Genomic DNA, 16,616 nt, shown 5'->3' with positions numbered 1-16,616 from the left:
CAGAGGGAAGAAGTATATGATTTGAGGGAGACAGAAGTCTGCTCTCACCTCAAACTTCAAGGGAGACCTGCGCTTTAATAAGGCGTCACATAGAGCTCCATTAACCAGAGAGACACTTTGATCCACAACAGACAGGAAGATGGGTGGGACTTAGTAGTACATGTTGTCACCCCTTACCTTTCCTATTGCAAAGCACACTGGTTATGACCTCATACATAACAGAAGATTGTTGGTGGAGACCTAGGATTGATTCCTTAAGGTAGGCTTATACTGCACCAATCACTGGAGCCCATTTGGCTTTAAAAGAGAGTTAAGCCCTTCACTTAGCTGATCCACCGACGACTTCGAAAGGAGTAAGAAGAAGGACTCATTTGGACCCTGCCAAAGGTACAGTCTACCTTACAGCTTCCACCAGTGAAGGAAGGCCAGGATTTCCAAGAGAGAAGCAAATTCCCTCCCCTAAACATCTCCCAGAGAACAGAGGGATATATCAGACTCAGAGGACCTGTCCAGCAGCTCCAGAAACGGTACCCAGCCAGCACACAGCGAGCCTGCAAACACTCTCCTCAGCTTTGGGCCATCTGTCTTAAAGTTCGACACAAGCCCTGTGAAGAAGGTAGGAGGAGTGCCACAACAAGCATCAACCAGTGTCCATCGTTTAAGGACATTTTCGAGGCAGTCGAGCCCTCTAAGCGCGACCAGCTGCACCACTGACTGTTGTCACGCTGCAGTCACTAAAGCCGCCGGAGTCGCCTCGACCCGCGTTCCAGATCTGCAAACCAGCACAGAGACAATGATTCATGAACCCGAGCCGCTGTGTAGGCCAGCCTGCAGCTGTCCTTCCAGCCTCACGTGCCGAACTGCCTACCACCTGAAACCTGCAGCTGTCTCCTGTCACAAACTCTGTCGCAGGAGCTGCAAAGTATCCTGTAACTGACTTGACGCTTTCGAGCATCAAGATCATCTCAAGCGCCAGGTACATTGTGGGTCTGTCCCCCTCGTCCTTCCCTGAAGGCCCTTAGTGACATATACAACCCCTTTCTCTCTTGGTGCTGAAACCAAATAACCTGGAACAGTTAAGACGGATTGCTTTACCGACCACCCTCTTGTCAGTATCCAGAGTGCATCCCTTTTCTTCACGATACTGTCTGTTCTCTGTGTTCCTTTACAGGGTGAGTTGTAGTTTGTAGTGTGCTAACACTGTCTGTTGTAAGAATAATAAAGTAGATATTTGTATGCAACCTTGACTGGACGGTTCTTTTATCATTGGGTAATAATTGTATTTTCTCTGTGTTGCAACTAAATAAAGATCCAGGACTGTGCGAAGATAAGCCAACCGTTCCATCCACGTTACTAAAATTGGACACAGAGGTTTATAATTTACTTGTATTTCCAGTCTGTTCAGATCCCTTCTTTTGTATTAGTGTTACGCTCACCTGGTATCCACGGGGGCGCCACATGATACTGGATGGAGTTCTTAGCGCTATCCCGGACCCCTCTCTGCTGGGTTATGTGCCAGACTTTGGGTAGCGCCTTAGATTTTTGTGCGTTGAACTCTCCGTCCTGCGTCTCTGTGCAGGAGCGCGTGGTTGGTGCGGGCGTTCCATGGACCTAGTTGCTTCACTGCTCCGTGTGTCCTTATGTCGGGTCCAGACCAGCTATGACTCCAACTCTGCTTGCTGTCTTCCAGGTGAGTTATAATGTCTTTTCTGTCTTTATTCTGTCTCTTTCTTTCCCTCCATTTTCTCTGTCTTCTCGGCGTCTTGCTCCACTACGCTGTTCCCCTAATAATGTCTCTTTTTATTTTCACAGGGATGCTTGCGATCTCGGAGTTGCTGCGCCGATGGCGAAGACCACAGTGAGTTATTGATGCGTGGAGCGCTGCACTGTTTATTGGTTTTAATTGCTGACCTGTGTTCTCTTCTTTGTACAGGTTGTGGCGATGTTCTGGAGTGATGAGCGATCGAAGCTCTGCTTGCCCAGGTAAGTGCTCTGTTAATGCTGACCTTGGTCCTTCTTCCTTGCAGGTTGTGGTGAAACCCGGAGATGGGCGAGGTAAGAGAAGCGCAGGGTGCTGCCAGGACTTGCTGCGGTGTCCAGTCATTTGGTCGACTACAAACTGGTCGACTGCAATTTGGTCGACGTCATTTGGTCGAAAACCAAATGGTCGAATTTTTTTTTTTTATTTATATTTGTGTTTTGTGGGTTTTCGTGTTGAAAAAAAAAAGAAAGAATAAAAAGGGGGTTGGGGGGGGACCCCCCCCCAAAAAAAAAAAGGGGTAAAAAAAAAAAAATTCGACCATTTGGTTTTCGACCAAATTGATTCGACCAGTTGTCCAGTCGACCAATTGTTTTCGACCAAATGACTGGCAACCCTTGCTGCTTGCCCAGGTAAGAATCGTTATTAATGCTGTCCTTGTTTCTTTACCTTTGCAGGTTGCGGCGAACTCCGGAGATGGGCGAGGTAAGCGAAGTGCAGGAAGGATTCAAGGCCGGTTACTTCACAGGTAAGTGTTATTGCTCGCTAATGCTGTTCTTGTTCTTCCAGGTTATTAATGGAATCCAGATCAAGGGATTCAGGATTGGGCTGCCGGAGAAGCAGATGAGCAGGAGCTGGACACTGTGAGCGTTACGCTGCAGGAGTGCAGAATAACACGAAGCGTTTTCTGCTGTTTGGGTGTGGTTTAAATAGCCTAGGTAAAGTAGTTCCAGGCCAAGTAGTTCCAGGCCCAGCCACACCCAAAATACTAGACCACATGGCTTGGTTCTAAAGAACTGAGCTGTGTAATAGGCCTCCATGTTGGATTAAGGTCCAAAACTGGTATTGCTTTAATCCTGCCAAGGTGCCTGGCGCTAAAGGCACCAGGACTTACTCCATGTATGTTTCTGATGGAGTTTTAAGGCCCTTGGGGCCGATGAGAGGGGCTTTAGCCCCACTGCTGCCAGGGGGCTGTTATACCTGAGGGGGTCAGGGACATGGATCGTGACAGCACTCCCTCTAAGGCCCCTCTCAAGGTATTTCCTTCGTCTGGCCCTGGTTTGGTCAAATGGTTCCGATGAAATCATCTTACCAGGTGTGGCGCATGGACGTTCTCGCTAGGCTCCCATGTCCTGTCCTGAGGGCCGTATCCCTTACAGTCCACTAAGTAATATAACTTGGACCTGGTGAGTTTAGAATCTAGGATGTCCTTGACTTCAAATTCGGGTTCTCTGTTAACCAGTACCAGATTTGGTGGTGTTTTGACCCGAGTTCCAGGCTGAACAGGTTTAAGAGTGACATGTGGAATACGGGATGGATCTGCATATTTGGTGGTAAAGCTAGTTTTTCTGCCACAGGATTTATAATAGCCTTGAGGGTATAGGGTCCTAGATATCTGGGACGAAATGTTCGAGTTCCTCTTATGGGCACGTGCCGAGATGCCAACCAGACGTCATCTCCGACTTGGTAGTCTGGGACTTTTCTTCGGTGTTGATCAGAGAACTTTTTCTGTCTTTCTTTGTTTTGGATCAAGTGTTCTGCTGCCTTTTTGAAGGCTTGAGTGATGGTCGTATGTAAAGTCTTCACTGCAGGCATTTCCAAGGCCATGGGGGTATCTAATTCAGAAGTACGTGGGTGCCTTCCATATACGGTATAGAATGGACTCTGTCCGGTACTGGTGTGTAATGAGTTGTTGTAGGCATATTCGTCTATCCACAGCACATCCTTCCAGATTTCTTCCACTTGATGTAACATGCACCGTAGGTATTGCTCTAGTGTCTGATTTGTCTGCTCCGTTCGGCCATCAGTTTGGGGATGGTGACTAGTGGACACACGAATATCGATTTGGGCAATTGCACAACTCTTCCTCCAGAAGTTAGACACAAACTGACTCCCTCGGTCAGAAATCAGGATGGAGGGGAAACCATGTAATCGTACGATTTGCTCTAAAGACACCTTTGCCAGATTGGATGCGTTTGGTAGACCCTCAAGCGGAATGAAATGGGCCATTTTAGAGAATAGGTCAACAACCACTAGGATAGTGTTGAACCCTTGGCAGGGAGGCAGATCTGTGATGAAATCGAGGGAGAGTGTGTGCCAAGGTGCAGGTAGAATTTCCAGGGGTTGAAGAAGGTCCGCAGGTCTTTGTTTCTGGGATTTATTCTGTGCACAAATGCCACATGACAGAATAAACTGCGTAATGTCCTTTCGCCAGGTCGGCCATCAATAATTTCTTTTCACCTTGGCTAGGGTCTTGGCAATTCCTGGATGTCCTTCTATCAGGGGGTCGTGATAACCAGAAATGACTTGTTCTTGTAGTGCCTTATTCGGTAGATATAAACGCCCTCTTAAATACGGGAGTTGGTTCTTTCTTGTGTAATGTTCACCTTTAGGGGTCCAGTCTTGTAGAGCCTCAGAGTTCATTAGGAGCCGAATTTCCTTTTGGAGTTCGTCCAGCGATAACGTTGTTTTAAGTCCTAGTAGTTTGTCACCTGGAATAATGGCCACCGGTTCTGGGGTTGAATATGCGTTCTCATCAATACCCATGCGGGATAGGGCGTTCGCTTTTCCGTTCTGGACTCAAGGTCGGTACGTGATTATGTATTTATTTATTTATTTATTTATTTATTAAATTTATATAGCGCGCAGGCAGCCCAGGGGCATTGTGGCACTGTTACTTGCAAGGAAGACTTAGTTACAATGTGAGCAGGTTGTGCCTTGGGTTACAGTAATCTATATTCATCTGTAATCATATTCTGCGAAGAATAAAGCCCATCGGAGTTGACGGGATGATTGAGCCTTTGCCGGCTTGAGCTATTGTAGGTTGCGATGATTGGTGATTACAGTGATGGTATGTCTGGCGTCTAGGAGGTAATGCTGCCAACCCATAAATTCTGCGTTGATCGCTAGGAGTTCCTTGTCTGTTATTGCATAGTTAAGTTCAGGTGTAGTAAATTTTCTTGACCAAAAGGCCACGGGATGTAACTGGCCTGTTTCAGTATCCCTTTGGGAAAGAATAGCCCCCATTGCCATGCTGGAGGCATCTGTTTCCACTACATATGGGAGATCTGGGTGGGGGTGTCGTAGCACCGGGATGAGGTAAATCTTTTCTTGAGTTGCTGGAAGGCCTTCTCTGCCTCTTCTGTCCATTAGAACAGTTTGTTGTTTTTTCGTAATAAAGAAGTGATCAGGTGCACAATCTGGGAGAAACCCAGGATGAATCGGCGATAAAAGTTCGCAAAGCCGAGCATACTTTGGACCCCTTTGACTGAAGACGGTGATGGCCAGCTAAGGATGGCATCTATTTTGTGCATATCCATCCGGACGCCTCTGGGAGTGAGGACAAAACCAAGGAACTCGACTTCGGTGACATGGAAGGAGCATTTTTCAAGTTTGGCGTATAGCTGGTGCTGTCGGAGTTTTGCAAGGACGGAGTGATCGTGCCTGACATGGTCCTGTTTAGAAGAGGAGTACACCAAGATGTCATTGATGTAAACTAGGGCACATACGTCGATAAATTCCCATAGTACATTGTTCATGAAGTACTGGAATGCGGCGGGAGCGTTGCAAAGGGCATCACCTGATATTCGTACAGCCCATACTTAGTACGAAAGGTGGTCTTCCATTTGTCTCCTTTCTTTATACGCACGAGATGGTATGCCCACCTGAGGTCAAATTTGGTGTAAATTTGAGCATCCTTGACTTGGTCCACCAGTTCTGGGATAAGGGGTAGAGGATAACGGTTTTTAACTGTTACCTGGTTTAGTGCGCGGTAGTCGATGCACGTTCTCAAGTCCCCTTCCTTCTTGGGTATGAAGAATAGGGGCGAGGCTGCTGGGGATTTGGACGGGCGGATAAAACCATTTGCAAGGTATTGGTCCAGATATGATTTCAAGTGGAGATTTTCAGGTTCGGTGAGTGCATAAATTCGACTACACAGGATTTGTGCACCAGGTACGAGGTCGACCTGACAGTCATATGGCCTGTGAGGGTGTTTGTTATTAGCCTGTTCTTTTTGGAAAACGTCTTGGAAATCATGGTATTCGCTTGGTAGTGTACTTGTTACACCTAGTACCAATGCCTCTTTATCTTGGACAGGTGTCTCTGGGTCAGACGATGACATTTCCACTTGGTAGCATGCATGAGCACACTCATTGGAGAAGGCTAATTTCTTGGCTCGCCAGTCGATGTTAGGATTGTGAGCCACCAACCACGGCATCCCTAGAATCACCCGGAACTGAGGGGTCTTGATAAGGTTGAAGGCAATGGCTTCCCGATGTCCGTCTTGGCACAGAAGGGTCAATTCTGCTGTGCATTGAGTTACAGGACCAGAAGCTATCTCCGTGCCGTCGACAGTGGTGACCTTTTCAGTTGTCGTTTTCTGACAGAGGGGAAGCCCCATCCATGTTGCCAGGCCTTGATCTATGTAGTTACCAACGGCTCCGCTGTCTATGTATGCCTACACAGCAAGCATCCGAGACGGTTGTTGGTGACTGATCAAAATCACAGGCAAGGCAAGGTGTGAGGTCTGTCGCCCTTTTCCTTTGCTCGACAAGCGGACCTCTATGCTTGCCGGCCTGGAATTTTTCTGACTCTTGTTCTCCTTCTTTCTCTGTAGCTCCAACTGTTCTCCTAGGGGGGTTTTACGGGACATTGTCGGAGGAAGTGACCTGATTTCTCGCAGTACGGGCGTAATTGCTGTTATCTCTTTTTGTCTCTTTGGGCTTGGTTAATGGGCTCCATACCCCCCCAATTTGCATGGGTTCCGAAGTGTTTTCTGATGAACGCGGACTGTTCTCCTTTGAGCATACATACACAGTCCGATTCTCCATTCTGGCTCGATCTGTCCTTCGATCTTGCAGCCTGTGGTCTAGCTGCACCACTAGGTTGATGAACTCTGCACAGCCTTTTGGCGGGTTTACCACCTGAGCTAGGACGTCTTTCAATTCCCCCCGTAATCCTCGATGGAATAACGTTGTTCGTTTCTCCTCAGGCCACCCAGTTTCAACGACAAGTCTGTTAAAAGTGGCAATATATGTTAACAAATCTTGGCTGCCTTGGCGGAGGGACAGAAGTTCGTTATCCAGAGCTTGGCCCTGGGTATGTCGGGCGAACAGCTTATCCATCACCTGTTGAAACCCCTGGAAATCCTGCACGAGTGGGTCATCCTGGCTTACTAACGGTATGGACCAATCCGCGGCACTTCCACTCAGATATTACAGAATGAAGGCATACCGCGACTGATCGCTAGGAAAGGCTCCGGGTCTACAAAGAAAATGGAGGCGCCACTGGTTCATGAATACTGCATATTTTCTTGGGTCCCCCGTAAAATGTTCCGGTGGAGCCAAAGGAACTGCCCCAGGGAGTACCACCTGCACTGGATTGACGGATGTGCTGGAACCGATGGAATACTTCCTGGCAACAGAGCCTGCCCAGACTGTGTTTGGAGCAATTGTCTGGCTAATTCATCGGTGCAGTCCTTGGTGACAATCAACTCCCTCCTAAGGGCGTTGGTTTCTTGCCAGGCGGAGTGCACCTCGGCCTGTAATTCTCCCAGTAACTGGGCTAGTTGGTCAGTCTCTGATGTTTCCATGACGCCCAGGTGGATGTTTTAATTGAGTCTTCGCGTTCTGTTACGCTCACCTGGTATCCACGGGGGCACCACACAATACTGGATGGACGTCTAAGCGCTATCACGGACCCCTCTCTGCTTGGTTATGTGCCAGACGTTGGGTAGCGCCTTAGGTTTTAGTGCGTTGAACTCTCCGTCCTGCGTCTCTGTGCAGGTGCGCGTGGTTGGTGTGGGCGTTCCGTGGACCTAGTTTCTTCACTGGTCCGTGTGCCCTTATGTCGGGTCCAAAACGGCTTTGACTCCGACTCTGCTTGCTGTCTTCCAGGTGAGTTATAATGTCTTCTCGGCGTCTTGCTCCACTACGCTGTTCCCTAGCAATGTCTCTTTTTGTTTTCACAGGGATGCTTGCGATCTCGGAGTTGCCGCGCCGATGGCAAAGACCACAGTGAGTTATTGAAGTGCAGAGCGCTGCACTGTTTATTGGTGTTAATTGCTAACCTGTGTTCTCTTCTCTTCTTTGTACAGGTTGCGGTGATGTTCCGGAGTGATGAGCGATCGAAGCGCTGCTTGGCCAGGTAAGTGCTTTGTTAATGCTGACCTTGTTCCTTCTCCCTTGCAGGTTGCGGTGAAACTCGGAGATGGGCGAGGTAAGAGAAGCGCATGGTGCTGCCAGGACTCGCTGCTTGCCCAGGTAAGAATTGTTGTTAATGCTGTCCTTGTTCCTTTACCTTTTCAGGTTGTGGCGCACTCTGGAGATGGGCGAGGTAAGCGAAGCACAGGATGGATTCAAGGCCGGTTACTTCACAGGTAAGTGTTCTTGCTCGCTAATGCTGTTATTGTTCTTCCAGGTTATTAATGGAATCCGGATCAAGGGGTTCAGGATTGGGCCACCGGAGAAGCAGATGAGCAGGAGCTGGACACGTTGAAGGTTACACTGCAGGAGTGCAGAATAACGTGAAGCGTGTTCTGCTGTTTGAGTGTGGTTTAAATAGCCTAGGTAAAGTAGTTCCAGGCCAAGTAGTTCCAGGCCCAGCCACACCCAAAACACTAGACCGCATGGCTTGGTTCTAAAGAACTGAGCTGTGTAATAGGCCTCCATGTTGGATTAAGGTCCAAAACTGGTATTGCTTTGTTCCTGCCAATGAGCCTGGCGCCAAAGGCGCCAGGACTGACTCCATTTATGTTTCTGATGGATTTTTAAGGCCCTTGGGGCCGATGTGAAAGGCTTTAGCCCCACTGCTGCCAGGGGGCTGTTATACCTGAGGGGGTCAGGGGCATGGATCGTGACAACTAGAGATGTGGGGCTGATTGATGGTTTAGAAAACGATATTCATCCATGGACCACTGGTGCCCCGGAAGATGATTCGAAACATTGTTGGCAAGGGGTCGGCTCAGTCGAAGCCTGATGAAATTACTGTTGCAGGCAGCGTTTAGTCACTGCTAGGTATTAAAAATAGTCATGGATCTTGACATGGAGAGTGTAAAAGGCAGGACCAAGGATGTCCTATGAGTCTTATGTCAAGAGAGGGGACTTCCCCACAGCACTAAGGTTAATAAACCTTAGTTGCTGACCAGTCTCCAAGCTTGGGTAGAAGCGAGGACAGCTGAAGAGAAGACCCCAGGGGACGGGCTAGACCCAGTGTACCCGAACAGACAAGACTTTCCGGAGGGGGGAAATGACAAGGACGACCGCATGAGCAGTGTTGATCACCAATCATCCCACCGGGGGGGTCAAGTTTGGTTTCTCAACACTCAAGAGTGTCAGTGAGGATAGGGGCTAGAGCGGCATCCTGCAGGTCCCAGGCCTCAGCACAGTCTGTAAGTGAACCAGTTATTGTTCCGGTTGTTAATGAAGTAGCGGCTAGAAAGCTCGTGCTCGACGAGAAGATACTAGCGCTAGAGGAACAAAAATAGCGAGACAAGGTACCATAGAGCTGCACAAGCTGCCGCTTGAGGAGAAGAAGGAGGCCAACAGATCCACCTCTAGCGAAAGATCGCAGTAGTTGCTGAAACCAGAGTGCCCGGGATAAGCCCTGGCGGCACATCCCCAAAGACTTAGTGCAGGCTTATGAAGTGGGAAAGGATATTTTTGACTGGTTTGAAGCGCTCGAGCTGGCATTCCAGCTGCAGGTGGTGGATAAGATACTGTGGGGTGCAGCCCTGTTGAGTCGCTTACCGACACCAGGGACTGATGCAATTCTTCACTTAACTCCTGAGGAAAGGCTTGTTTATGAAAGCATGAAAGCAGCCCTCCTCTGGAAGTTCTGTAAAACCCCAGAACAGTATCTCTAGAGCTTGAGAGAGCTTGGAAAGAAAAGTGGGCAGTCATTTGAAGCATTCACACACTTGTCATTGAGAAATCTGAGCAGGAGGGTGGGTGGTAACAAAGTTGACAAATTTAAAGTGATGTACAATTTGATTGCTTATGAGCATGTATTGAAAAATGCTGAGGTTGACCTACACCATCATCTTGTGGACAAGACTATCACATACCCTAGGGAGCTTGCAAAGGCCGCCGACAGGTTTGTGAGTGGTAGGACTGATTTTCTATACTCTGGCCTGGTGAAAGATGTACAGAAGGCCAAACTATATTGTGACAGGAACAACTCTGGGAAGCTGCAGCCAAACCAGTTTAGGTAGCAGTGACAAGCGTTCTAGGCTAAGTTCTTCAGAGGGGGTGAGCTTGTAAAGCGTCCCTAATGAGGTCACACAATGGGAATCACAAATTACACTTAGACAGGATGTATACAAATACAGTTATTTAATTATGGGCAAATCACACTATAGGAAAATGACTACACGCAGGTAGACTTATCACAAAACACTATAAAATTAAATACATATGAACATTCACTGGGGTGTAAAGCATAATACAAATGAAACGTTCCTGCAAAGGAAAGGTTAGACAAGTGTTATACACCAAAAGGTCCACAGAGATGATCCCTAGCTAAAATTGTCCAGCCATAAGTTGCCTGGGTCCTTGTACCCTATTGTTCATGATACAGTTCCCCAGAATTTAGGATCCGAAAAAAATGCAGGTAGGGTCTCTGAGGTCCAGTAAAGGATTTTTAGGGTTAGTGTTCAATGAAGACTCCTGCCCAGAATTAACCCCAACAGTCAGAAGTCTTGCATAGGCAAGCAAACATTTTAGAAATAGGTTGATTATAAGCCCACTGACTTATAATGGGAGTAAAGGGGTAGGTTAAAATCTCTATAACTTACCCCCCTTACTCCGAATCTTCCCCAGACTTGGCAGAACAAAGGAAGGGTGTCCTACATTGCTTTTCCTGCCATTATACACAGTCCTTGATTTCCATGGGTTGCAGGTTCTAGCTCCACTCGAGTTGGTTTCTTTTACTGGTGCAAAGACTCTTGGTCGAAGAATGCAGCACCCCTCTCAGGACTGGACTTGGGTCAGGTAAGCAGGTTTCGGATGGTTTATGCCACGCACAGAGATGCGACAGGACTCAGTAGACTCGGTCAGACTTTCTGGTCTATCTCGGGTCCTCTTTGTGCTAGGATGACGGAATTTCCCAGGAGGGAGCCTTGCACTGGCAACTTATGGTCCACCAGAAGTTAGCACGGTAGCCCAAAAACGAAGCTGGTCAGCCACAGGACGGTTCGAGGGCACTTACGAAGGCTGTCATTGAAAAATCTGAGCAGGTGGGTGGGTGGATGGTAACAAAGTTGACAAATTTAAAGGGATGTACAATTTGATTTTTTATGAGCATGTATTGAAAAATGCTGAGGTTGACCTACACCAGCTTCTTGTGAACAATACTATCACAGATTCTAGGGAGCTTGAAAAGGCTGCCGACAGGTTTGTGAGTGTTAGGACTGATTTTCTATACTCTGGCCTGGTGGACAGATGTACAGAAGGCCAGCCTATATTGTGACAGGAACAACTCTGGGAAGTTGTTGCTAAACCAGTTTAGGTAGCAGTGACAAGCAGTCTAGGCTAAGTTCTTCAGATGGTGTGGGCTTGTAAAGGGTCCCCAATGAGGTCATACAATGGGAATCACAAATTATACTTAGACAGGATGTATACAAATACAGTTATTTAATTATGGCCAAATCACACTATAGGAAAATGACTACACGCAGGTAGACGTATCACACAACACTATCAAACTAAATACATATATACATCCACTGGGGTGTAAAGCATAATACAAATCAAACACTCCTGCAAAGGAAAGGTTAGACAAGTATTATATACATAAAGGTCCACGGAGATTATCCCTAGCTAAAATTGTCCAGCCATAAATTGCCTGGGGCCTTGTGCCCTATTGTTCAGGATACAGTTCCCCAGAATTTACGATCCAGGAAAAAATGCAGGTATGGTCTCTGAGGTCAGTAAAGGGTTTTTAGAGTTAGTGTTCAATGTTGAGTACTGCCCAAAATTAGCCCCAACAGTCAGAAGTCTTGCATAGGCAAGTAATGGCAAAGCCAAAAGTATTAGAAATAGGTTTATTATAAGCCCATTGACTTATTATGGGAGTATAGGGGTTAAAATCTCTATAACTTACCCCCCTTACTCCAAATCTTCCCCAGACTTGGCAGAACAAAGGAATGGTGTCCTACATTGCTTTTCCTGCCAAAATACGCAGTCTTTGATTTCCATGGGTTGCAGGTTCTAGCTCCACTAGAGTTGGTGTCTTTTACTGGTGCAAGGACTCTTGGTCGAAGAATGCAGCACCCCTCTCAGGACTGGACTTGGGTCAGGTAAGCAGGTTTTGGATGGTGCACGCCATGCACAGAGATGCAACATGACTCAGTAGCTGCGGTCAGACTTTCTGCTCTCGGGTCCCCTTTGTGCTAGGATGACGATATTTCGTAGGAGGGGGCCTTGCAGTGGCAACTGAGTGTCCCCCAGAAGTTAGCACAATATCCCAAAAACGAAGCTGCTCAGCCACAGGGTGGTTCCAGGGCACTTAAGAAGGCTGTCTTTGGCAGGGCACCGGACAGACATCAGGCATGGATGGTCCCTCCACTCCAAGGGTCTTAGCACCTTTGCAGGGCTACTAAAGATCATGAACAAGACAGGGCTCCACCAGAGCTGCAGCAGAAGTCGGTTGCCAGGCCTCCTTCAGTCAGGTTTCAGGTTTCTTCACGGGTCTCAAAACTGGACAGGATACTTGGCTCCTTCAGGTTTCTCCAGGGCCTCTGAAGTATGGGTCCTCTTCTTATCCTGAAAAATAGAAGGACTAGCCCACACACATACCCCAGCAGTGGTCTAATCAGGACCACTGGCGGGAACATTGATGCATACCACTCAGACACACAGAAACCAGGATGTGGATTAGAGTCAAACTGACCAAGCCCAGATCCTGCCTGCAAACATGCATAGCCTTCCAGTAGCCCACCAAAAGCTGCTGCTTTCCCGGGCACTGGAAGTCATTATAAGGATTTACCTGGCTTCTGTGGCCAGGAAGAGGGCTAATCAACAAGATGCAAAAAGAACAGGCGAAAAATCTCGTGGCACGGCCATGGTTGACCAGTAGCCACAGTTAGTAGCCAACCGCGGTAAACGCTGTAAAGCTAAAACAAAATTCCCCGGGAAGTCTAGGGCAAAACAATAATGCACCCCATTGCACTGCAGTGTAAGCTGCATTGTGCAATGATAGAAAGTTACCACAAGTGATACAAAAGTAACCAAAAGTAGTAACACAGTAACACGACTAAGGGAAACACTGTTTCCCAGTACTGATAGCCTGAAGGACATATCAGTTCCCCCAGAACATATGAGCAAAGACCAGTGTAGCGAAGCTTAGGGCTTCACTGTACTGCAAAAAGTACAGATTAGATTAAAAAATAAAAGCAAAAGGTTTAGGGGTTCCATAAAGATGGAAGGAAAGGTGCAGTAAAGAGAATCTTTCCTAACAGTGTGTATTCGAGTCCAGAAAAAGGCTCATGCGAGCACACCCAAACCGGAATAGAAATCGGCAGACAAAAAAGTAAACAAGTATGGGAAGGACAAAGGTCCTACCCAATCCTATTCGAAGTGAGGTCCCCAAAAGAATGAATGGAAATCCAAAAACTCTAGCTCAGCCGTGCACACCGAAAAGAAGAGTGCAGTCACCCCTAACACTCGGACACCTGCGTACTCACCACCCAAAGGTTGTTTCGTGTGTAAGGAGCTGGGCCATAGGAAAGGGGATCCTTCTTGCAAGGGCTTACCCAAGCAAGCCATAGTGAATGTTGGGCTCGTGGAAGAGGTCATCATTAGTGTGGGCCTCTTAGAGGAGGACTTCCCGCTAGGCCACGAAGTGGCCGAATGTGGAGTGGTTACACTGAGTGGGAACGGTACAAGGTCTCCAGAAGTGACCCCAGTTCCCAATAATACTTAACTCTATCTGTAACATGTGTATATCAATGGACAGAAAACTCCTCTGGTCCGAGACACTGCGGCTAGCCTCACTGCTGTCACCCGGCAGTGGGCACAGCCGGGCCAGTATATTGATGGGCCTGATTTGTGCATCAGTGGGTTTGACGGAAAGAGCAAGTGCCCCAGCTGGCGAGGTGAAACGGGCCAGCGCCATGCATCGGTAAAAGACATGTCCCATGTCTGTTGGGTAATGATCTTCCTGATCCCAAATTAGTGGCAGCGGCTACCTGATCGAGGGCCAAAGAGAGCGCCAAATTGAACACTCTGAGAGCCTTAGGGCCTGGAGGGCTTCCAGAGGGCTTGTTCGAAGGACTGGCGTGGCCGGTAGCCCCTAGTCTAGTTCCACAGATTGCTGAGTCGCCTACTTCCGCGGGAGAGGGGCCAGTAGCCACTGAAGACCCTACTTTGGTAGCAGGGGACTCAGTGGCTTCAGAGTTGCCTGGCGCAGCGCAAGAACCTGAGATGGAGCAGAAGGAGGGTGCAGATCTGGAGGGCCTGCCCAAGCAGGATGAGTTCGCATCAGCTGGAGGCCAGGTCAGACTGACTTCTTCACAGCCCAGAAAAAGAGTCCGACACTGGCGGGTCTGCAGAAGAAAGCAGAGGAGCGGGCTAAGGGCGAGGCCCTTGGACTGTTCAAAGTGTACTGGGAAGATGGGCTCCTGTACAGTGAGCCAAATAACCCTGAGGGCGAGGGCACCAGAAGGTTGGTGATTCCCCAATGCCAAAGAAAGTTCCATTTGGATTTGGCTCACCAAATTCCTTTAGCGAGTTATTTGGGAATGACTAAGACATCAGACCGGTTGTCTGTGCACTTTTACTGGCCACAGTTCGGCGTAAAGGTTAATGAATTCTGCCGGTCCTGCCCGACTTGTCAAGCTTCTGGCAAGTCAGGTGGTGCCACAATGGCCCCCTTAATTGCAATACCTGTGGTTGGGGGGCCTTTCGAGAGAATAGTCATGGATATTGTGGGTCCTTTGGATCCTCAAACCAGCTCAGGGAACATATATATCTTGATGGTGGTAGACAATGCCAGAGATACCCTCAGGCTGTCCCTCTGAGGCGCATCAAAGCCCCATGGTTGCGAAAGCTCTGATTGGGATATTCTCCCGTGTTGGATTCCCCAAGGAAGTCGTTTCTGACATGTTTTTAATTACTGTTAATATGAATTCTTTTTTTTATCTTTTGAAATTTTTTTTTATTACAATTGGTATTAAAACTTTCTTGTAAGCCACAAAAATTCTTTGACTTTAAAAAAACAACCTTTGGGCGTGCCACATTCGAGTATGAGATGCATGACCATTGAAAAGAAGGCATTCTATCTTTACCCACCTATGGGTTCAAAATCACCCCCCCCAACCACCACCCATCGTTGCATCGTTGTTGTGTATCACTATATCACTATATATTGTGTCAGGCTTCTTTTATTCCCCCATCCATAAGAACCGTATAGCACGCCTTCTTCACCCTCGCCGTGCCCGGAGAGTATTAGTCCTTTCTCACTCTTTCCTAAAGCAATGTAAAAAACACAGGGAATGGCTAAACGTTAAGGGAGAGGAAAGAGGCTCTGTCAGGCCGCATTGGAGCCTGAGCTGACACTTAATTACATCCTACATTCCTAGCTTCCTGATTGGCTGGCGTCTTCTTACCGGATGCTCATGTAATTTCTCACCAGAGGCTTATGCAACTGAAGCAGCTCAGACTTCTGGAATGCACTATAGACAGGACTCACTTTTTCAGGGAAACTGTCTGGTCTCCAGGCTCAGGGACCCTTGTTATCGCAGTTCATGGACTTATCCTTTTTATCCCTGTGTGTTCTCGGGATTGCCTGACTCCTGAGGGAGTTAGAGCACCTGAACCCTGCAGCAGAAGGAGGCATGACCCGATAGACACCTACATGATTGGCTCTTTGTTGATGCTAGATAAGCGAACTGCGGTTGAGGGCCACCAGCGCCCTCATTTGTGTGTGGGTCTTGTACAGCCAAGGGGTGAGGATTTACAGCGATTCGGTCCTCACCTTAACCGTAAACTCTCTTCCACAGGACCAGACGAGACCTCAGCGATTTTGTTTCACCGTAAAAAGGAACAACCACCAAACACCCTACTAGAGGGTGATAATGGTACCTACATAGCCGTCATGATGCTACGTCTTTGTCCCGTGGGGTGTTTGGACCGGTTTCACTTTTGTAGGTGTTGGTGGGGTGCTTGGTTTGGCAGGGGTATTGGGTTCAGGGAGCGGTTGTGATGTGGGGTGGTGGTAGCGTTATGGGTTGCAAATGTGGTCCTCGTTCAGGTGAATTGCCATTAGATCAATGACTTGTTGCCTGTATTGCACATTGTCTGATGATCTTTGTTTCCATTCTAGGTTGCTCAAATAAGTGAGCTACTGTGTGCATTACCTGTCCTGTTTTGGCTGTGATGTTGTGCCTCTTTCGTCCCATCAATGAGTGGTACTGTCCCTCCCCTGCCCCCAGGCAATCAGGACTGAGGCCAGAGGTGTTTCTAGGTTTATAAAAGATTGGGGCTACACCAGAGGCGTGGCCAGGATTGTCTAACAAGTGGGGCCTGAAGCTAATGTAGGTGGTCCCACCGCAGTGACATTAACCTCAGTAAATACCCACACAGGGCTTCTGAGTCGGCATTTGCAGATTTTGGGTGGGCCTCGCCCGCTCAGGCCCTAC

The sequence above is a fragment of the Ambystoma mexicanum genome, chromosome 3q (genome assembly GCF_040938575.1).
Source record: "Ambystoma mexicanum isolate Mex_15411 chromosome 3q, UKY_AmexF1_1, whole genome shotgun sequence".
Taxonomy (NCBI): domain Eukaryota; kingdom Metazoa; phylum Chordata; class Amphibia; order Caudata; family Ambystomatidae; genus Ambystoma; species Ambystoma mexicanum.
The sequence above is the reverse complement of the archived record's forward strand: the minus strand, read 5'-3'. Positions refer to the sequence as shown.